The sequence below is a fragment of the Rutidosis leptorrhynchoides genome, chromosome 7, assembly GCF_046630445.1.
Source record: "Rutidosis leptorrhynchoides isolate AG116_Rl617_1_P2 chromosome 7, CSIRO_AGI_Rlap_v1, whole genome shotgun sequence".
Lineage (NCBI taxonomy): Eukaryota > Viridiplantae > Streptophyta > Magnoliopsida > Asterales > Asteraceae > Rutidosis > Rutidosis leptorrhynchoides.
This window is the reverse complement of record NC_092339.1, coordinates 189,868,557-189,889,912: the sequence shown is the minus strand read 5'-3', so window position 1 is coordinate 189,889,912 and position 21,356 is coordinate 189,868,557.

The window sequence follows — 21,356 nt, the reverse complement described above, 5'->3', positions numbered from 1 at the left end:
CAACACATTTAATACATTTTGATGTTTTAATTTTTTTAAGTCAGCTGTCCTCGTTAGTAACCTACAACTAGTTGTCCAACGTTAGATGTACAGAAAAAAATTGATATATATTATCTTGAATCAATCTACGACCCAGTGTATACACGTCTCAGGCTAGATCACAACTCAAATTATATATATTTTTGGAATCAACCTCAACCCTATATAGCTAACTGCCACATTACTGCATATAGAGTGTCTATGGTTGTTCCAAATAATATATACACATGGGTCGATATGATATGTCAAAACATTTGCATACGTATCTATGGTATCCCAATATTACATAATATATTAGAATACATGTATAATACAATATAAGTTAGCTAGGATATGATTAGTATAGATTTGTTACCAATTTTCACGTTGCTACAACAAGAAAAATTATCCAATCTTGTTTTACCCATAACTTCTTCATTTTAAATCCATATTGAGTGAATCAAATTGATATGGTTTCATATTGAACTCTATTTTATGAATCTAAATAGAAAAACTATAGGTTTATAGTCGGAAATATAAGTTACAAGTTGTTTTTGTAAAGGTAGTCATTTCAGTCGAAAGAACGACGTCTAGATGACCATTTTAGAAAACATACTTCCACTCTGAGTTTAACCATGATTTTTGGATATAGTTTCATGTTCATAAGAAAAATCATTTTCCCAGAAGAACAACTTTTAAATCAAATTTTATCATAGTTTTTAATTAACTAACCCAAAACAGCCCGCGGTGTTACTACGACGGCGTATGTCTGGTTTTACAGTGTTCTTCGTGTTTCCAGGTTTTAAATCATTAAGTTAGCATATCATATTGATATAGAACATGTGTTTAGTTGATTTCAAAAGTCAATTTAGAAGGATTAACTTTTGTTTGCGAACAAGTTTAAAATTAACTAAACTATGTTCTAGTGATTACAAGTTTAAACCTTCGAATAAGATAGCTTTATATGTATGAATCGAATGATGTTATGAACATCATTACTACCTAAAGTTTTCTGGATAAAGCTACTGGAAATGAGAAAAATGGATCTAGCTTCAAAGGATCCTTGGATGGCTTGAAAGTTCTTGAAGCAGAATCATGACACGAAAACAAGTTCAAGTAAGATTTCCACTCGAAATAAGATTGTTATAGTTATAGAAATTGAATCAAAGTTTGAATATGAGTATTACCTTGTATTAGAAAGATATCTTACTGTAAATAATAAAGATTTCTTGAGGTTGGATGATCACTCTACAAGATTGGAAGTAAGCTAGCAAACTTGGAAGTATTCTTGATTTTATGAAACTAGAACTTGTAGAATTTATGAAGAACACTTAGAACTTGAAGAAAGAACTTGAGAGAAATTAATTAGATGAAGAAAATTGAAGAATGAAAGTGTTTGTAGGTGTTTTTGGTCGTTGGTATATGGATTAGATATAAAGGATGTGTAATTTTGTTTACATGTAAATAAGTCATGAATGATTACTCATATTTTTATAATTTTATGAGATATTTCATGCTAGTTGCCAAATGATGGTTCCCACATGTGTTAGGTGACTCACATGGGCTTCTAAGAGCTAATCATTGGAGTATATATACCAATAGTACATACATCTAAAAGCTGTGTATTGTACGAGTACGAATACGGGTGCATACGAGTAGAATTGTTGATGAAACTGAACGAGGATGTAATTGTAAGCATTTTTGTTAAGTAGAAGTATTTTGATAAGTGTCTTGAACTCTTTCAAAAGGTTATGAATACATATTAAAACACTACATGTATATACATTTTAACTGAGTCGTTAAGTCATCGTTAGTCGTTACATGTAAGTGTTGTTTTGAAACCTTTAGGTTAACGATCTTATTAAATGTTGTTAACCCATTGTTTATTAAATCAAACGAGATGTTAAATTATTACATTATCATGATATCATGATGTATTAATATATCTTAATATGATATATATATATATATATATATATATATATATATATATATATATATATATATATATATATACATTAAATGTCGTTACAACGATAATCGTTACATATATGTCTCGTTTCAAAATCATTAAGTTAGTAGTCTTGTTTTTACATATGTAGTCCATTGTGAATATACTTAATAATATATTTACTTATCATAATATCATGTTAACTATATATATATATCCATATATATGTCATCATATAGTTTTTACAAGTTTTAACGTTCGTGAATCGCCGGTCAACTTGGGTGGTCAATTGTCTATATGAAACCTATTTCAATTAATCAAGTCTTAACAAGTTTGATTGCTTAACATGTTGGAAACATTTAATCATGTAAATATCAATTTCATTTAATATATAAAAACATGGAAAAGTTCGGGTCACTACAGTACTTACCCGTTAAATAAATTTCGTCCCGAAATTTTAAGCTGTTGAAAGTGTTGACGAATCTTCTGAAAATAGATGCGGGTATTTCTTCTTCATCTGATCTTCACGCTCCCAAGTGAACTCGGGTCCTCTACGAGCATTCCATTGAACCTTGACAATCGGTATCTTGTTTTGTTTAAGTCTCTTAACCTCACGATCCATTATTTCGACGGGTTCTTCAACGAATTGAAGTTTTTCATTGATTTTGATTTCGTCCAACGGAATAGTGAGATCTTCTTTAGCAAAACATTTCTTCAAATTCGAGACGTGGAAAGTGTTATGTACATTCGCAAGTTGTTGAGGTAACTCAAGTCGGTAAGCTACTGGTCCGACACGATCAATAATCTTGAATGGTCCAATATACCTTGGATTTAATTTCCCCCGTTTACCAAATCGAACAACACCTTTCCAAGGTGCAACCTTAAGCATGACCATTTCTCCAATTTTAAATTCTATGTCTTTTCTTTTAATGTCGGCGTAGCTCTTTTCTCGACTTTGGGCGGTTTTCAACCGTTGTTGAATTTGGATGATCTTCTCGGTAGTTTCTTGTATTATCTCCGAACCTGTAATCTGTGTATCTCCCACTTCACTCCAACAAATTGGAGACCTGCACTTTCTACCATAAAGTGCTTCAAACGGCGCCATCTCAATGCTTGAATGATAGCTATTGTTGTAGGAAAATTATGCTAACGGTAGATGTCGATCCCAACTATTTCTGAAATCAATAACACATGCTCGTAGCATGTATTCAAGCGTTTATATCATCCTTTTGCTCTGCCCATCAGTTTGTGGATGATAGGCAGTACTCATGTCTAAACGAGTTCCTAATGCTTGCTGTAATGTCTGCCAGAATCTTGAAATAAATCTGCCATCCCTATCAGAGATAATAGAGATTGGTATTCCATGTCTGGAGACGACTTCCTTTAAATACAGTCATGCTAACTTCTCCATCTTGTCATCTTCTCTTATTGGCAGAAAGTGTGCTGACTTGGTGAGACGATCAACTATTACCCAAATAGTATCATAACCACTTGCAGTCCTTGGCAATTTAGTAATGAAATCCATGGTAATGTTTTCCCATTTCCATTCCGAGATTTCAGGTTGTTGTAGTAGACCTGATGGTTTCTGATGTTTAGCTTTGACCTTAGAACAGGTCAAACATTCTCCTACATATTTAGCAATATCGGCTTTCATACCTGGCCACCAAAAATGTTTCTTAAGATCCTTGTACATCTTCCCCGTTCCAGGATGTATTGAGTATCTGGTTTTATGAGCTTCTCTAAGTACCATTTCTCTCATATCTCCAAATTTTGGTACCAAATTCTTTCAGCCCTATACCGGGTTCCGTCTTCCCAAATATTAAGATGCTTCTTCGATCCTTTGGGTATTTCATCCTTTAAATTTCCCTCTTTTAAAACTCCTTGTTGCACCACCTTTATTTGAGTAGTAAGGTTAGTGTGAATCATTATATTCATAGATTTTACTCGAATGGGTTCTCTGTCCTTTCTGCTCAAGGCGTCGGCTACCACATTTGCCTTCCCCGGGTGGTAACGAATCTCAAAGTCGTAATCATTCAACAATTCAATCCACCTACGCTGCCTCATATTCAGTTGTTTCTTATTAAATATGTGTTGAAGACTTTTGTGGTCGGTATATATAATACTTTTGACCCCATATAAGTAGTGCCTCCAAGTCTTTAATTCAAAAACAACCGCGCCTAATTCTAAATCATGCGTCGTATAACTTTGCTCGTGAATCTTCAATTGTCTAGACGCATAAGCAATCACCTTCGTCCGTTGCATTAATACACAACCGAGACCTTGCTTTGATGCGTCACAATAAATCACAAAATCATCATTCCCTTCAGGCAATGACAATATAGGTGCCGTAGTTAGCTTTTTCTTCAATAATTGAAACGCCTTCTCTAGTTCATCCTTCCATTCAAATTTCTTCCCTTTATGCGTTAATGCAGTCAAGGGTTTTGCTATTTTGGAGAAATCTTGGATGAATCTTCTGTAGTAACCAGCCAATCCTAAAAATTGACGTATATGCTTCGGAGTTTTTGGGGTTTCCCACTTTTCAACGGTTTTGTTCTTTGCCGGGTCCACCTGGATACCTTCTTTGTTCACTATGTGACCGAGGAATTGAACTTCTTCGAACCAAAATGCACACTTTGAAAACTTAGCGTACAGTTTTTCTTTCCTCAATACTTCTAGCACTTTTCTCAAATGTTCTTCGTGCTCTTGATCATTCTTTGAGTAAATAAGTATGTCATCGATGAAAACAATGACAAACTTGTCAAGATATGGCCCACACACTCGGTTCATAAGGTCCATGAACACAGCTGGTGCGTTAGTCAATCCAAACGGCATAACCATAAACGCGTAATGACCATAACGCGTCCTAAAAGCAGTTTTTGGAATATCATCATCCTTTACTCGCATTTGATGATATCCAGAACGTAAATCGATCTTCGAATAAACCGACGAGCCTTGTAGTTGATCAAATAAGTCGTCAATTCTCGGCAGTGGATAACTATTTTTGATGGTAAGTTTGTTCAACTCTCTGTAGTCAATACACAACCTAAATGTACCATCCTTCTTCTTGACAAACAAAACAGGAGCTCCCCATGGTGATGTGCTTGGTCGAATGAAATCACGTTCTAATAGTTCTTGCAATTGGCTTTGTAGCTCTTTCATCTCGCTGGGTGCGAGTCTATAAGGAGCACGAGCTATTGGTGCAGCTCCTGGTACAAGCTATTGGTGCAGTTCTTTCATCTCGACGGGAAGATCATTGATGCTCTTTTCTTCAGTTTGTACTTTCTCGACGTGTGCTAGAATAGCATAGCAACCTTTTCTTATTAGTTTTTGTGCCTTCAAATTACTAATAAGATGTAGCTTCGTGTTGCCCTTTTCTCCGTACACCATTAAGGGTTCTCCTTCTTCTCGTACAATGCAAATTGCATTTTTATAACATACGATCTCTGCTTTCACCTTCTTCAGCCTGTCCATGCCAACTATTACATCAAAACTCCCTAACTCTACGGGTATCAAATCAATCTTAAATATTTTGCTACCCAGTTTAATTTCTCGATTTCGGCATATATAATCTGCTGAAATTAATTTACTGTTTGCTAATTCGAGTAAAAATTTACTATCCAACGGCGTCAATGGACAACTTAATTTAGCACAAAAATCTCTACTCATATAGCTTCTATCCGCACCCGAATCAAATAAAACGTAAGAAGAATAAAAAACGTACTCGTAACAAGCTCCGGGTCTTCCTGTGCCTCTGCTGCATTTATATTAAAAACTCTTCCACGGCCTTGTCCATTCGTGTTCTCCTAGTTCGGGAAATTTCTAATAATGTGGCCCGGTTTTTCACATTTATAACAAACTACATTGGCATAACTTGCTTCGACACTACTTGCTCCGCCATTACTCGTTCCGACACCATTTGTTCCTTTCGTTCTGTTAACCCCTGGTCCGTAGACCTCACACTTCGCCGCGCTATGACCATTTCTTTTACACTTGTTGCAAAATTTGGTGTAGAACCCCGAGTGATACTTTTCACACCTTTGTCATAGCTGCTTCTGATTGTTATTGTTGTTGCGGTTGTTATTGTTGTTGGGATGATTGTTGTAGTTGATGTTGTTGTTGTTGTTGTTATTGTTGTTGGGCCGTTTGTTGTAGTTGCGATTGATGTTGCGATTGTTGGGATAGTTGTTGCGATTATTGTTGTAATTGTTGTTGTTGTTGTATTGGTGATTCTTATCACCGTTTTCCTCCCACTTTTTTTTTGACTTGCTTCACATTGGCCTCTTCAGTCGCCTGTTCTTTAATTCTTTCCTCAATCTGGTTCACTAGTTTGTGAGCCATTCTACATGCCTGTTGTATGGAGGCGGGCTCGTGTGAACTTATATCTTCTTGGATTCTTTCCGGTAATCCTTTCACAAATGCGTCGATCTTCTCTTCCTCATCTTCGAACGCTCCCGGACACAATAGGCACAATTCTGTGAATCGTCTTTCGTACGTGGTAATATCAAATCCTTGGGTTCGTAACCCTCTAAGTTCTGTCTTGAGCTTATTGACCTCGGTTCTGGGACGGTACTTCTCGTTCATCAAGTGCTTGAATGCTGACCACGGTAGTGCGTAAGCATCATCTTGTCCCACTTGCTCTAGATAGGTATTCCACCATGTTAACGCAGTACCTGTGAAGGTATGCGTAGCATAGTTCACTTTGTCCTCTTCAGTACACTTACTTATGGCAAACACCGATTTGACCTTCTCGGTCCACCGTTTCAATCCGATCGGTCCTTCGGTTCTATCAAATTCCAAAGGTTTGCAGGTAGTGAATTCTTTGTAGGTACATCCTACACGATTTCTTGCGTCGTTAGCTGCATTGCTAGATTCGGAGTTATTGTTGCGCAGCCTGTACTGCGGCTATGTTTGAAGCAAGAAAAGGCACGAAATTCCTCTTCGCTCATATTCAAGGTGTGTCGAGTAGTCGGTGCCATTTCCTTCAAAATAGTCAAATGAAACGAGTTAATCATATAGAATATCAAGAGTAGTCAATAGTATTTCGTAGCGTAATATGAACTTATTTATAGAAGCTCTTTCTTCATATTAGCATTTTATACTCTTTAATTCGGGTAGTACCTACCCGTTAAGTTCATACTTAGTAGCTAACATGCCATTTCAACTACTACAATTCTATATGAAAAACTAATCACAAAAAAAAAATATCATATTCAAACCTTTATACAATAACTTGCAAACTTACAATACCGCTTTTTTTTACATATAGCATGAAATATAGCACATAAAACTTTGATACAAAGTAGTTGTGAAGATAATTATAGTTAATAAATAAGGCATTCAGCAAAGGCAATAAAGACACGTAATTCATACGTCCAGAAACAAGTCATGCATTCTGGTTTTACTAATACCACTTCCCATCCTTGGTTTTGTGGAACATAACCGTTGTGACCGATAGTAAGACAATGTGTTGTAATGTCGTCAAAAGGATGAAGGTTACGTAATGACCAACAGTCTCGTAATAACCTAAAAACCTCATTTCTTACCCCAATTACCGACTCCGCCACTTGTGGGAACGTTTTGTTTAATAGTTGTAGCCCGATGTTCTTGTTCTCACTTTGGTGAGAAGCGAACATTACTAACCCGTAAGCATAACATGCTTCTTTATGTTGCATGTTAGCCGCTTTTTCTAAATCACGAAGTCCTATATTCGGATATATTGAGTCAAAATAATTTCTTAACCCGTTGCGTAAAATAGCATTTGGGTTCCCCGCAATATATGCGTCAAAGTAAACACATCATAACTTATGGATTTCCCAATGTGATATCCCCCATCTTTCGAACGAAAGCCTTTTATAAATCAAGGCATTCTTGGAATGTTCTTCGAATGTCTTACAAACTGATCTCGCCTTAATTAGTTGTGCCGAGGAATTCTGACCGACTCTAGACAAGATTTCATCAATCATGTCTCCGGGTAGGTCTCTTAAAATATTGGGTTTTCTATCTATTTTGTGTTTTTATACTGTAAAATAGACAAGAGTTAGATTCATAAAAAATACTTATTAATACAAGCAATTTTTACATATATCATAAAGCATAAGCACACTATATTACATATATTACACCACACGAATACAACTATCTTATTCCGACTCGCTCGTTTCTTCTTCTTCGGTTTTGGTTCGTTTTGCCAAGTTTCTAGGGATATATGATGTTCCCCTAATACGAGCCGTCGTTTTCCACATTGGTTTAGAAAAACCTGGTGGTTTAGAGGTTCCCGGGTTATTGTCACAACTTAAGAAATACGGGTGTTGACGATACATATAAAGTTCATCGTGTTTGGAATCAAATTTCTCTATTTTTATGCCCTTTCCCTTATTGTTCTCTTTTGCCTTATTAAATTGTATTGGGGTAATTTCTATAACATCATCGGAATCCTTGTCGGGATCCGATTCATCGGAGAATTAGTAATCCTCCCAATACTTTGCTTCCTTGGCGGAAACACCATTGACCATAATTAACTTTGGTCGGTTGGTTGAGGATTTTCTTCTACTTAACCGTTTTATTATTTCCCCCACTGGTTCTATTTCTTCTTCCGGTTCCGATTCTTCTTCCGGTTCCGATTCTTCTTCCGGTTCCGACTCTTCTTCCGGTTCCTCTTCGGGAACTTGTGAATCAGTCCACGAATCATTCCAATTTACATTTGACTCTTCATTATTATTAGGTGAGTCAATGGGACTTGTTCTAGAGGTAGACATCTATCACCTAATATCAAACACGTTAAGAGATTAATATATCACATAATATTCACATGTTAAAAATATATAGTTTCAAACAAAAATGTTAAGCAATCATTTTTAAAGAAAACACGGTCGAAGTCCAGACTCACTAATGCATCCTAACAAACTCGATAAGACATACTAATGTAAATTTTCTGGTTCTCTAAGACCAACGCTCGGATACCAACTGAAATGTCCCGTTCATATTGATTATAAACGTTCCATATTAATTGATTTCGTTGCGAGGTTTTGATCTCTATATGAGACGTTTTTCAAAGACTGCATTCATTTTTAAACAACCATAACCTTTATTTTATCAATAAAGGTTTCAAAAGCATTACGTAGATTATCAAATAATGATAATCTAAAATATACTGTTTACACATGACCATTACATAATGGTTTACAATAGAAATATATTACATCGACATATGTTTCTTGAATGCAGTTTTTACATAATATCATACAAACATGGACTCCAAATCTTGTCCTTATTTTAGTATGCAACAGCGGAAGCTCTTAATATTCACCTGAGAATAAACATACTTTAAACGTCAAGAAAAATGTTGGTGAGTTATAGGTTTAACCTATATATATCAAATCGTAACAATAGACCACAAGATTTTATATTTCAATATACATCCCATACATAGAGAAAAAAATCATTCATATGGTGAACACTTGGTAACCGACATTAAGAAGATGCATATATAAGAATATCCCCATCATGTAGTGACCCGAACTTTTCCATGTTTATATATATATTAAATGAAATTGTTATTTACATGATTAAGTGTTTCCAACATGTTAAGCAATCAAACTTGTTAAAACTTGATTATTTGAAATAGGTTTCATATAGACAATTGACCACCCAAGTTGACCGGTGATTCACGAACGTTAAAACTTGTAAAAACTATACGATGACATATATATGGTTATATATATAGTTAACATGATTTTATTATAAGTATGTATCTCATTAGGTATTTTAACAATGATTTATATACATAAAAAAATGAGACTATTAATTTAAGAAACTCGAAAACGATATATGTAACGATTATCGTTATAACAACGTCTTACTAGGTACATATGAATCATATTAAGATATTGATACACTTGGTTAATTATGTTAAATGATAAGTAAATATATTATTAAGTGTATTAACAATGAAATATATATGTAAAAATAAGACTACTAACTTAATGATTTCGAAACGAGACATATATGTAACGATTATCGTTGTAACGACATTTAACTGTATATATATCATACTAAGATATATTATATATCATAATATCAAGATAACATAACAATTTAACATCTCATTTGTTATAATAAACAATGGGTTAACAACATTCAACAAGATCGTTAACCTAAAGGTTTCAAAACAACATTTACATGTAACGACTAACGATGACTTAACGACTCAGTTAAAATATATATACATGTAGTGTTTTAATATGTATTCATACACTTTTGATAGACTTCAAGACACTTATCAAAATACTTCTACTTAACAAAAATGCTTACAATTACATCCTCATTCAGTTTCATCAACAATTCTACTCGTATGCACCCGTAAGCGTACTCGTACAATACACAACTTTTAGATGTATGTACTATTGGTATATACACTCCAATGATCAGCTCTTAGCAGCCCATGTGAGTCACCTAACACATGTGGGAACCATCATTTGGCAACTAGCATGAAATATCTCATAAAATTACAAAAATATGAGTAATCATTCATGACTTATTTACATGAAAACAAAATTACATATCCTTTATATCTAATCCATACACCAACGACCAAAAACACCTACAAACACTTTCATTCTTCAATTTTCTTCATCTAATTGATCTCTCTCAAGTTCTGTCTTCAAGTTCTAAGTGTTCTTCATAAATTCCAAAAGTTCTAGTTTCATAAAATCAAGAATACTTCCAAGATTGCAAGTTTACTTCCAAGTTTTCAAAATCCATTCCAAGTAATCATCCAAGATCAAGAAACCTTTGTTACTTACAGTAGGTTATCTTTCTAATACAAGGTAATAATCATATTCAAACTTTAATTCAATTTCTATAACTATAACAATCTTATTTCGAGTGGAAATCTTACTTGAAATTGTTTTCGTGTCATGATTCTGCTTCAAGAACTTTCAAGCCATCCAAGGATCCTTTGAAGCTAGATCTATTTTTTTCATTTCCAGTAGGTTTATCCAAGGAACTTGAGGTAGTAATGATGTTCATAGCATCATTCGATTCATACATATAAAGCTATCTTATTCGAAGGTTTAAACTTGTAATCACTAGAACATAGTTTAGTTAATTCTAAACTTGTTCGCAAATAAAAGTTAATCCTTCTAACTTGACTTTTAAAATCAACTAAACACATGTTCTATATCTATATGATATGCTAACTTAATGATTTAATACCTGGAAACACGAAAACACCGTAAAACCGGATTTACGCCGTCGTAGTAACACCGCGGGCTGTTTTGGGTTAGTTAATTAAAAACTATGATAAACTTTGATTTAAAAGTTGTTATTCTGGGAAAATGATTTTTATTATGAACATGAAACTATATCCAAAAATTATGAAGTATGTTTTCTAAAATGGTCATCTAGACGTCGTTCTTTCGACTGAAATGACTACCTTTACAAAAACGACTTGTAACTTATTTTTTCTACTATAAACCTATACCTTTTATGTTTAGATTCATAAAATAGAGTTCAATATGAAACCATAGCAATTTGATTCACTCAAAACGGATTTAAAATGAAGAAGTTTTGGGTAAAACAAGATTGGATAATTTTTCTCATTTTAGCTACGTGAAAATTGGTAACAAATCTATTCCAACCATAACTTAATCAACTTGTATTGTATATTATGTAATCTTGAGATACCATAGACACGTATACAATGTTTCGACCTATCATGTCGACACATCTATATATATTTCGGAATAACCATAGACACTCTATATGTGAATGTTGGAGTTAGCTATACAGGGTTGAGGTTGATTCCAAAATATATATAGTTTGAGTTGTGATCAATACTGAGATACGTATACACTGGGTCGTGGATTGATTCAAGATAATATTTATCGATTTATTTCTGTACATCTAATTGTGGACAACTAGTTGTAGGTTACTAACGAGGACAGCTGACTTAATAAACTTAAAACATCAAAATATATTAAAAGTGTTGTAAATATATTTTGAACATACTTTGTTATAGGTTCGTGAATCAACCAGTGGCCAAGACTTACTTCCCGACGAAGTAAAAATCTGTGAAAGTGAGTTATAGTCCCACTTTTAAAATCTAATATTTTTGGGATGAGAATACATGCAGGTTTTATAAATGATTTACAAAATAGACACAAGTACGTGAAACTACATTCTATGGTTGAATTATCGAAATCGAATATGCCCCTTTTTATTAAGTCTGGTAATCTAAGAATTAGGGAACAGACACTCTAATTGACGCGAATCCTAAAGATAGATCTATTGGGCCTAACACACCCCATCCAAAGTACCGGATGCTTTAGTACTTCGAAATTTATATCATATCCGAAGGGAGTCCCGGAATGATGGGGATATTCTTATATATGCATCTTGTTAATGTCGGTTACCAGGTGTTCACCATATGAATGATTTTTATCTCTATGTATGGGATGTGTATTGAAATATGAAATCTTGTGGTCTATTGTTACGATTTGATATATATAGGTTAAACCTATAACTCACCAACATTTTTGTTGACGTTTAAAGCATGTTTATTCTCAGGTGAATACTAAGAGCTTCTGCTGTTGCATACTAAAATAAGGACAAGATTTGGAGTCCATGTTTGTATGATATTGTGTAAAAACTGAATTCAGGAAACTGATTTCGATGTAACATATTTGTATTGTAAACCAATATGTAATGGTCGTGTGTAAACAGGATATTTTAGATTATCATTATTTGATAATCTATGTAAAGCTTTTTAAACCTTTATTTATGAAATAAAGGTTATGGTTTGTTTTAAAAATGAATGCAGTCTTTGAAAAACGTCTCATATAGAGGTCAAAACCTCGCAACGAAATCAATTAATATGGAACGTTTTTAATCAATAAGAACGGGACATTTAAGTTGGTATCCGAGCGTTGGTCTTAGAGAACCAGAAAATTTGCATTAGTGTGTCTTATCGAGTTTGTTAGGATGCATTTGTGAGTCTGGACTTCGACCGTATTTTCTTTAAAAATGATTGCTTAACATTTTTCTTGGAAACTATATATTATTAACATGTATATATTATGTGATATATTAATCTCTTAACATGTTTGATATTGTGTGATAGATGTCTACCTCTAGCACAAATCTCATTGACTCACCTAATAATAACGAAGAGTCGAATATATATTGGACTGATTCACAAGTTCCCGAAGAAGAACCGGAAGAAGAATCAGAACCGGAAGAGGAGGAACCGGAGGAGGAATTAGAACCGGTGGGGGGAAATAATAAAACGGTTAAGTAAAAGAAAATCCTCAACCAACCGACCAAGGTTAATTATGGTCAATGGTGTTTCCGCCAAGGAAGCAAAATATTGGGAGGATTACCAATTCTCCGATGAATCGGATTCCGACGAGAATTCCGATGATGTTATAGAAATTACCCCAACGGAATTTAAAAAGGCAAAAGAAAATAATAAGGGAAAGGGCATAAAAATAGAAAAATCTAATTCCAACCCCGATGAACTTTATATGTATCGTCAACCCCCGAAGTCCTTAAGTTGTAACAATGACCCGGGAACCTCTAAACCACTAGGTTTTTCTAAACCGTTGTGGAAAACGACAGCTTGTATTAGGGGAACATCATATATCCCTAGAAACTTGGCAAAACGAACCAAAACTGAACAAGAAGAAACGAGCGAGTCGGAATAAGATAGTTGTATTCATGTGGTGTAATATATGTAATATAGTGTGCTTATGCTTTATGATATATGTAAAAATTGCTTGTATTAATAAGTATTTTTTTTATGAATTTAACTCTTGTCTATTTTACAGTATAAAAACACAAAATGGATAGACAACCCAATATTTTAAGAGACCTACCCGGAGACATGATTGATGAAATCTTGTCTAGAGTCGGTCAGAATTCTTCGGCACAACTATTTACGGTGAAATCAGTTTGTAAGACATTCGAAGAACGTTCCAAGAATGTCTTGGTTTATAAGAGACTTTCGTTTGAAATATGGGGGATATCACATTGGGAAACCCATAAGTTACGATGTATTTACTTTGACGCATATATTGCGGGGAACCCAAATGCTATTTTACGCAACGGGTTAAGAAATTATTTTGACTCAATGTATCCGAATATTGGACTTCATGATTTAGAAAAAGCGGCTAACATGCAACATAAAGAAGCATGCTATGCTTACGGGTTAGTAATGTTCGCTTCTCACCAAAGTGAGAAAAAGAACATCGGGCTACAACTATTAAACAAAACGTTCCCACAAGTGACGGAGTCGGTAATTGGGGTAATAAATGAGGTTTTTAGGTTATTACGAGACTGTTGGTCATTACGTAACCCTCATCCCTTTGATGACGTTACAACATGTTGTCTTATCAACGGCCATAACGGTTATGTTCCACAAGACCAAGGATGGGAAGTAGTCCTAGTAAAACCAGAATGCATGACTTGTTTCTGGACGTATGAATTACGTGTCTTTATTGCCTTTGCTGAATGACTTATGTACTAGCTAGAATTATCTTCACAACTATCTTGTATCAAAGTTATTGTGTGCTATATTTCATGCTTTATGTAAAATAAGCGGTATTGTAAGTTTGTAAAATATTGTATAAAAGTTTGAACGCGAAATATTATTATAATCAGTTTTTCATATAGAATTGTAGTAGTTGAATTGTATATTAGCTACTAAGTATGAACTTAACGGGTAGGTACTACCCGAATTTAAACTTATAAAACGCTAATATGAAGAAAAAGCTTTTATAAATGAGTTCATATTATGCTACGAAATACTATTAACTACTCTTAATATTCTGTATGATTAACTTGTTCCATTTGACTATTTTGAAGGAAATGGCACCGACTACTCGACACACCGTGAATATGAATGAAGAGGAATTCCGTACTTTTCTAGCTTCAAACATAGCCGCAGTACAGGCTGCGCTACATACCAATAATAACCTTGGATCTAGCAGTACAGGAAATCGTGTAGGATGCACCTACAAAGAATTCACTGCCTGCAAACCTTTGGAATTTGATGGAACCGAAGGACCGATCGGATTGAAACGGTGGACCGAGAAGGTCGAATCGGTGTTTGCCATAAGTAAGTGTACTGAAGAGGACAAAGTGAAGTACGCTACGCATACCTTCACAGGTTCTGCGTTAACGTGGTGGAATACCTATCTAGAGCAAGTGGGACAAGATGATGCGTACGCACTACCGTGGTCAGCATTCAAGCACTTGATGAACGAGAAGTACCGTCCCAGAACCGAGGTCAATAAGCTCAAGACAGAACTTAGAGGGTTACGAACCCAAGGATTTGATATTACCATGTACGAAAGAAGATTCACAAAATTGTGCCTATTGTGTCCGGGAGCGTTCGAAGATGAGGAAGAGAAGATCGACGCATTTGTGAAAGGATTACCGGAAAGAATCCAAGAAGATATAAGTTCACACGAGCCCGCCTCCATACAACAGGCATGTAGAATGGCTCACACACTAATGAACCAGATTGAGGAAAGAACTAAAGAAAAGATGGCTGAAGAGGCCAATGTGAAGCAAGTCAAAAGAAAGTGGGAGGAAAACGGTGATAAGAATCACCAATACAACAACAACAACAGCAATTACAATAATAATCGCAATAATTATCCCAACAATCGCAACATCAATCGCAACTACAACAAACGGCCCAACAACAAAAAGAACAACAACAACAACAACAACAACAACAGCAACTACAACAATCATCCCAACAACAATAACAACCGCAACAACAACAACAATCAGAAGCAGCTATGCCAAAGGTGTGAAAAGTATCACTCGGGGTTCTGCACCAAATTTTGCAACAAGTGTAAAAGAAATGGTCATAGCGCGGTGAAGTGTGAGGTCTACGGACCAGGGGTTAACAGAACGAAAGGAACAAATGGTGTCAGAACGAGTAATGGCGGAGCAAGTAGTGTCGGAGCAAGTTATGCCAATGTAGTTTGTTATAAATGTGGAAAACCGGGCCACATTATTAGAAATTGCCCGAACTAGGAGAACACGAATGGACAAGGCCACGGAAGAGTTTTCAATATTAATACGGCAGAGGCACAGGAAGACCCGAAGCTTGTTACAGTTACGTTTCTTATTGACAATAAATCTGCTTACGTTTTATTTGATTCGGGTGCGGATAAAAGCTATATGAGTAGAGATTTTTGTGCTAAATTAAGTTGCCCATTGACGCCTTTGGATAGTAAATTTTTACTCGAATTAGCAAATGGTAAATTAATTTCAGCAGATAATATATGTCGGAATCGAGAAATTAAACTGGTTAGCGAAACATTTAAGATTGACTTGATACCAGTAGAGTTAGGGAGTTTTGATGTGATAATCGGTATGGACTGGTTGAGAGAAGTGAAAGCAGAGATCGTTTGTTACAAAAATGCAATTCGCATTATACGAGAAAAAGGAAAACCCTTAATGGTGTACGGAGAAAAGAGCAACGCAAAGTTAAATCTTATTAGTAACCTGAAGGCACAAAAACTAATAAGAAAAGGTTGATATGCTGTTCTAGCAAACGTTGAGAAAGTACAAACTGAAGAAAAGAGCATCAATGATGTTCCAGTCGCAAAAGAATTTCCCGATGTATTTCCGAAAGAATTACCGGGATTACCCCCACATCGATCCGTTGAATTTCAAATAGATCTTGTACCAGGAGCTGCACCAATAGCTCGTGCTCCTTACAGACTCGCACCCAGTGAGATGAAAGAACTGCAAAGCCAATTACAAGAACTTTTAGAGCGTGGTTTCATTCGACCAAGCACATCACCGTGGGGAGCTCCTGTTTTGTTTGTCAAGAAGAAAGATGGTACATTCAGGTTGTGTATCGACTACCGAGAGTTGAACAAACTTACCATTAAGAACCGCTACCCACTACCGAGAATCGATGACTTATTTAATCAACTACAAGGCTCGTCTATTTATTCAAAGATTGACTTACGTTCCGGGTATCATCAAATGCGGGTGAAAGAAGATGATATTCCAAAGACTACTTTCAGAACACGTTACGGTCATTACGAGTTTATAGTCATGCCGTTTGGTTTAACTAATGCACCAGCTGTGTTCATGGACCTTATGAACCGAGTGTGTGGACCATACCTTGACAAGTTTGTCATTGTTTTCATTGATGACATACTTATTTACTCAAAGAATGACCAAGAATACAGCGAACATTTGAGAAAGGTGTTAGAAGTATTGAGGAAGGAAGAATTGTACGCTAAGTTTTCAAAGTGTGCATTTTGGTTGGAAGAAGTTCAATTCTTTGGTCACATAGTGAACAAAGAAGGTATTAAGGTGGATCCGGCAAAGATAGAAACTGTTGAAAAGTGGGAAACCCCGAAAACTCCAAAACACATACGCCAGTTTTTAGGACTAGCTGGTTACTACAGAAGGTTCATCCAAGACTTTTCCAGAATAGCAAAACCCTTGACTGCATTAACGCATAAAGGGAAGAAATTTGAATGGAATGATAAACAAGAGAAAGTGTTTCAGTTATTGAAGAAAAAGCTAACTACGGCACCTATATTGTCATTTCCTGAAGGGAATGATGATTTTGTGATTTATTATGACGCATCAAAGCAAGGTCTCGGTTGTGTATTAGTGCAACGAACGAAGGTGATTGCTTATGCGTCTAGACAATTGAAGATTCACGAACAAAATTATACGACGCATGATTTGGAATTAGGCGCGGTTGTTTTTGCATTAAAGACTTGGAGGCACTACTTATATGGGGTCAAAAGTATTATATATACCGACCACAAAAGTCTTCAACACATATTTAATCAGAAACAACTGAATATGAGGCAGCGTAGGTGGATTGAATTATTGAATGATTACGACTTTGAGATTCGTTACCACCCGGGGAAGGCAAATGTGGTAGCCGATGCCTTGAGCAGGAAGGACAGAGAACCCATTCGAGTAAAATCTATGAATATAATGATTCATAATAACCTTACTACTCAAATAAAGGAGGCGCAACAAGGAGTTTTAAAAGAGGGAAATTTAAAGGATGAAATACCCAAAGGATCGGAGAAGCATCTTAATATTCAGGAAGACGGAACCCGGTATAGGGCTGAAAGGATTTGGGTACCAAAATTTGGAGATATGAGAGAAATGGTACTTAGAGAAGCTCATAAAACCAGATACTCAATACATCCTGGAACGGGGAAGATGTACAAGGATCTCAAGAAACATTTTTGGTGGCCGAGTATGAAAGCCGATGTTGCTAAATACGTAGGAGAATGTTTGACTTGTTCTAAGGTCAAAGCTGAGCATCAGAAACCATCAGGTCTACTTCAACAACCCGAAATCCCGGAATGGAAATGGGAAAACATTACCAAAGATTTCATCACTAAATTGCCAAGGACTGCAAGTGGTTTTGATACTATTTAGGTAATAATTGATCGTCTCATCAAATCAGCACACTTCCTGCCAATAAGAGAAGATGACAAGATGGAGAAGTTAGCACGACTGTATTTGAAGGAAGTCATCTCCAGACATGGAATACCAATCTCTATTATCTCTGATAGGGATGGCAGATTTATTTCAAGATTCTGGCAGACATTACAGCAAGCATTAGGAACTCGTCTAGACATGAGTACTGCCTATCATCCACAAACTGATGGGCAGAGCAAAAGGACGATACAAATGCTTGAAGACATGCTACGAGCATGTGTTATTGATTTCGGAAACAGTTGGGATCGACATCTACCGTTAGCAGAATTTTCCTACAACAACAGCTACCATTCAAGCATTGAGATGGCGCCGTTTTGAAGCACTTTATGGTAGAAAGTGCAGGTCTCCGATTTGTTGGAGTGAAGTGGGGGATAGACAGATTACGGGTCCGGAGATTATACAAGAAACTACCGAGAAGATCATCCAAATTCAACAACGGTTGAAAACCGCCCAAAGTCGACAAAAGAGCTACGCTGACATTAAAAGAAAAGATATAGAATTTGAAATTGGAGAGATGGTCATGCTTAAAGTTTCACCTTGGAAAGGCGTTGTTCGATTTGGTAAACGAGGGAAATTAAATCCAAGGTATATTGGACCATTCAAGATTATTGATCGTGTCAGACCAGTAGCTTACCGACTTGAGTTACCTCAACAACTCGCGGCTGTACATAACACTTTCCACGTCTCGAATTTGAAGAAATGTTTTGCTAAATAAGATCTCACTATTCCGTTATATGAAATCCAAATCAATGAAAAACTTCAATTCATTGAAGAACCCGTCGAAATAATGGATCGTGAGGTTAAGAGACTTAAACAAAACAAGATACCGATTGTTAAGGTTCGATGGAATGCTCGTAGAGGACCCGAGTTCACCTGGGAGCGTGAAGATCAGATGAAGAAGAAATACCCGCATTTATTTCCAGAAAATACGTCAACACCTCCAACTGCTTAAAATTTCGGGACGAAATTTATTTAACGGGTAGGTACTGTAGTGACCCGAACTTTTCCATGTTTATATATATATTAAATGAAATTGTTATTTACATGATTAAGTGTTTCCAACATGTTAAGCAATCACACTTGTTAACACTTGATTAATTGAAATATGTTTCATATAGACAATTGACCACCCAAGTTGACCGGTGATTCACGAACGTTAAAACTTGTAAAAACTATATGATGACATATATATGGATATATATATATATATAGTTAACATGATACTATGATAAGTAAACATATCATTAAGTATATTAACAATGAACTACATATGTAAAAACAAGACTACTAACTTAATGATTTTTAAACGAGACATATATGTAACGATTATCGTTGTAAAGACATTTAATGTATATATATATCATATTAAGAGATATTCATACATGATAATATCATGATAAGGTGGATCCGGCAAAGATAGAAACTGTTGAAAAGTGGGAAACCCTGAAAACTCCGAAACACATACGCCAGTTTTTAGGACTAGCTGGTTACTACAGAAGGCTCATCCAAGACTTTTCTAGAATAGCAAAACCCTTGACTACAATAACGCATAAAGGGAAGAAATTTGAATGGAAGGATGAACAAGAGAAAGCGTTTCAGTTATTGAAGAAAAAGCTAACTACGGCACCTATATTGTTATTGCCTGAAGGGAATGATGATTTCGTGATTTATTGTGACGCATCAAAGCAAGGTCTCGGTTGTGTATTAATGCAACGGACGAAGGCGCAGTTGTTTTTGCATTAAAGACTTGGAGGCACTACTTATATGGGGTTAAAAGTATTATATATACCGACCACAAAAGTCTTCAACACATATTTAATCAGAAACAACTGAATATGAGGCAGCGTAGGTGGATTAAATTATTGAATGATTACGACTTTGAGATTCGTTACCACCCGGGGAAGGCAAATGTGGTAGCCGACGCCTTGAGTAGGAAGGACAGAGAACCCATTCGAGTAAAATCTATGAATATAATGATTCACAATAACCTTACTACTCAAATAAAGGAGGCGCAACAAGGAGTTTTAAAAGAGGGAAATTTAAAGGATGAAATACCCAAAGGATCGGAGAAGCATCTTAATATTCGGGAAGACGGAACCCGGTATAGGGCTGAAAGAATTTGGGTACCAAAATTTGGAGATATGAGAGAAATGGTACTTAGAGAAGCTCATAAAACCAGATACTCAATACATCCTGGAACGGGGAAGATGTACAAGGATCTCAAGAAACATTTTTGGTGGCCGGGTATTAAAGCCGATGTTGCTAAATACGTAGGATAATGTTTGACGTGTTCTAAGGTCAAAGTTGAGCATCAGAAACCATCAGGTCTACTTCAACAACCCGAAATCCCGGAATGGAAATGGGAAAATATTACCATGGATTTCATTACTAAATTGCCAAGGACTGCAAGTGGTTATGATACTATTTGGGTAATAGTTGATCGTCTCACCAAGTCAGTACACTTCCTGCCAATAAGAGAAGATGACAAGATGGAGAAGTTAGCACGACAGTATTTGAAGGAAGTCATCTCCAGACATGGAATACCAATCTCTATTATCTCTGATAGGGATGGCAGATTTATTTCAAGATTCTGGCAGACATTACAGCAAGCATTGGGAACTCGTCTAGACATGAGTACTGCCTATCATCTACAAACTGATGGGCAGAGCGAAAGGATGATACAAATGCTTGAAGACATGCTACGAGCTTGTGTTATTGATTTCGGAAACAGTTGGGATCGACATCTACCGTTAGCAGAATTTTCCTACAACAACAGCTACCATTCAAGCATTGAGATGGCACCGTTTGAAGCACTTTATGGTAGAAAGTGCAGGTCTCCAATTTGTTGGAGTGAAGTGGGGGATAGACAGATTACGGGTCC